Genomic DNA, 4,086 nt, shown 5'->3' on the forward strand with positions numbered 1-4,086 from the left:
TATATATATATATATATATATTAAGAAATTTATCTATACTAATTATTGCGGTATTTACCGTTAAATTAGCAGTTCGTACATGTGCTTCTATTTGGTTCATTTGTTTATATTTGGTTAATTTATACTGCATACAAAAGTAAAGACATACAACTGCTTACAAAAATAAAGATAAATGCATAATTTCTATGTTCATAATTTTTTATTTACATTATTGAAAAGTATGCCACCAGAGAAAAGACGTAATCTCTCCAGAGACAAGTATAAAGCAAGGAGGATTATAGAAAACCGAAGGCGAGAGTCTCAACAGAGAAAGTATATGAGACTTTATTATGATCGACAAATGCATGCTGCAGCACGTAAGATGGAGTCTCAATACAGAAGAGAGATGAGACTTTCTCAAGATCAGCAAACGCATTCTACAGCACATGAAATAGTCTTCATACAGAAGGGAGATGAGACTTTTCCGAGCTCAGCAAAGGCATACTGCAGCACGTCAAATGGAGTTTCAAGACAAAAGCAAGATGAAACTTTCTCAAGATCGGCAAATGCACGCTGCAGCATATAAGATGGAGCCTCAATATAGAAGAGAGATGAGACTTTCCCAAGATCAGTAAAGGTTGCGACAGCACTTAATGCTGAATCATTAAAACAACGTTTTAATGATTAGACAGAAGTCCAATAGAATTACTCTCAGTAACAGAACGCGTACAAATTCGTTCTACACAACTCCTGGAGCTGCTTTAAGATATGATCCATGGATCATATGCTGGTGTGTTTACGTCCCCATCACTTAGTGGTTCGGCCAAAGAGACCGGTAGAATAAGTACTAGGCTTACAAAGAATAAGTCCTGGGTCGATTTGCTCGACTAATGGCGGTGCTCCAGAGTAAAAGATTTAAAAAATTATGTACATACACGCGCGCACACACACACACACACACACGTACTCACTCAGCTCCTATACACAGGACAATCTACGCAATGTTTTCTATATCTCCCGAAACTGTGGGACCAGTAATAAATAATATATAAATGCGTAATGCTGTGTATTATTGCGGATGGTCGTGAAAGGCGAACACATGACCTTACAGTTGTCTATGGAATCCCTATTCATCCCGAGATGAAATAAGCACTATGATCGATAAAATATATTACTGAAAACCAAGGTCGATGTTATCGATTATAGCTTCATCCGCCTTAATTAGCGTGGCCTAATAATTAACTAATTAAGGACTTCACTTGCTGTCGTGTATGACCCATGGCATGGAATCGGCATGTGAAATCCCTCTTGCACGTTCTTTCCTCGCTCTTCTACATCGATATATTGCTAACCTCTCTCTCTCTCTCTCTCTGTCGTTCTATCTCGCTTGCTTTCTTTCTGTGTTTCTGCCTGTCTATCTGTCTGTTTGTCTGTCTTTCTCACTTTCTCTCTGTTTCTCTGGTTGCTTTGCTGCATTTCTATGTGTGTGAGTGTGTGTATGTGAGTGTGTGTATGTGAGTGTGTGTATGTGAGTGTGTGTATGTGAGTGTGTGTATGTGAGTGTGTGTATGTGAGTGTGTGTATGTGAGTGTGTGTATGTGAGTGTGTGTGAGTGTGTGTATGTGAGTGTGTGTATGTGAGTGTGTGTGATTGTGTGTGTGCCTTTCTGCTAATCTGTCTCTGTCTATTTTTCTGCCTCTTTTTTTTGTCAGTCTGTCTTTGTAACTCTTTCTCTCTATTTCTCTCTCTCTCTCTCTCTCTCTCTCTCTCTTTCAATCACTCTCTCTCTCTCTCTCTCTCTCTATATATATATATATATATATCTATCTATCTATCTATCTATTTATCTATCTATCTATCTATCTATCTATCATCTATCACTTCTATCTCCGAGCGAAACTCTCATTAGCACAGAGATTCTCCAGACATTAAAGTCATTTAGACGTCCAAGTTTGCAAGACCACCCATCCATTTAGAACGCCAGTCTGCAGAATGTTTGCGCAGCAGATATTTCTAGAACTCATTATTAACTGACTGGATCGGAGAAAGCTGAATTCCAGTACGTTAATCAAAGTCACAACGCAACGCCGTGACCGAGAATCGAACCATGATCCTACGAATCATAAGAGCTACAACCTTACCATTAGGCTACATGAATTCCTTTTGTAATGAGTTTGTTCATTAATCCAGGCGTCCATGTAATTGCGACCAGAAACAAGCACCGTCTCGGTGATGGTGTGCAGCATTTTGACACAACCATCTTGGGAGATACTTCTTTGACGCAACTGATTCGACGCTGACCTATTTGACCGAGGACGTTTTATTGTTTTCTCCCATTTTAATCTTTGTATCGTTCTCTATCTAGCATTCTCTGTCTCTCTTTTTCTGATCTTTCTCTCAGATTTTCTCTTTTTTTCTCTCTCTTTCTCTTTACGTGTGTGTGCATCTTTCTCTCTAAGCGAAAGCTCTTTATGATAATGATGGCCAATTAACAAATTGCAATGCATCTCTCAGTTTCTCTTCTTCTCTCTCCTTGCTCCTCTCTTTCTCCTTCTCCCTTACTTCTTCTCCTTCTCCTGCACTTCTGCCTCTCTCCATCTTCCTCTCTCTTTTGCCCTCTCCCCTCTCCCCTCTAGCATCTTCTTTGTGTCTTACTTCTCCTCCTCTCTCTATCTCTACTTTTCTGTCTCTTTCTCTGCGTTTATGCCTATGACCGTATTTCTATACATGTCCTAGAGGAGAGCAGGAAGTTTGTATGAGAATCCTCATCAACCTATAAATTGTAAGCCTTCTCTCTCACTCACTCTCTTTCTCTCTCACTCACTCTCTTTCTCTCTCACTCACTCTGTTTCTCAATCTATCCGTATATGTGTATCGCTGCGCAGGCGCGCATGTGTCTGTCTTCAACGAGTATGTCACTAAAGAATGTTGAATATCCAGCCGGTCTAACCAAACCATTAGCGTCGAGGCAGCTGCAGCAAATCGTTCCATTTTTGTCGGTCCTCTCGCACTTGAGTCAGAAAAATATCGTGGATAAAGCAACTGGAGGGAAACAAAAGCCCCAATTGAAAATTGTGCGGGATTTGAACGCAGAGCATTAAGTACCATGAACTTCGAAACACATCCGTTTAGAAGTTCAACCGATTCAACTAATCAACCGATTCAACTAATCAACCGATTCAACTAACCAAGAGCATTTGTCGCCTTGAAATTATGAAATTCATAATATATCGATCTTCAGTTGTAGTATAATAATATGATTGTACAGAATTCAGCAAAGATAAAAAGCAAATTCTAAACAAGACGAAAAGAAAATTTAAAACTGGCAGGATTTGAACGCGGAACGTAAAGTGCTACTGCACACTTTATGTTAATGGCCTAACGTTTTAGGTAATCATCAGTAGTTGTCGCCTAGAATTTATAATCTTATCATTTATCGATGTGCGAATTTAGTGTAATAAAGTAACAGCAGAGAATTCATCAGCAATGAGATATGGTGACACAGATATAAACATAATTGGAGTGAAAAAGTGTATGGGTTCGCATGGGATCGAGTGACACATATTTGACTTTGGTTACGAAGAAGAACAAACCTATGATTTTTTTTAACGATAATAACAGGAGGTTCCTTTTTGCTGATCGCTGATATACGAATCTTCGAAGACGCACTTGAGATTATTTCAAGTGATGTCTTAAAATGTATGTACGGGAAAACTGTAAACCAATTAGAGCGGGGTTCGTTATACTCTATCTGGTGATACACGGTGCACTACTATTAATATTACACGAGACTTAACCCTCTATATCAAAGTCTCACTGTGAACTGCTTGCCAACTTCAGGCAGCCATGTTTTACGGTTCACACTAAAATGTAACGTTAATTTGAGTTATCCATACACAAACACACACACACTATATGTATATACATGTCTATACATACACACACACATATACATACTCAACACACACATGCACACATACTCATATGTGCACGCACATATATACATGCACACACAGACGCACAAATAAATGTTTATGCATGTATGTATGTACATGAGTATGTATATCTATATATATATATATACATATATATATATATATATATATA

The sequence above is a fragment of the Octopus bimaculoides genome, chromosome 27, assembly GCF_001194135.2.
Source record: "Octopus bimaculoides isolate UCB-OBI-ISO-001 chromosome 27, ASM119413v2, whole genome shotgun sequence".
Classification (NCBI taxonomy): domain Eukaryota; kingdom Metazoa; phylum Mollusca; class Cephalopoda; order Octopoda; family Octopodidae; genus Octopus; species Octopus bimaculoides.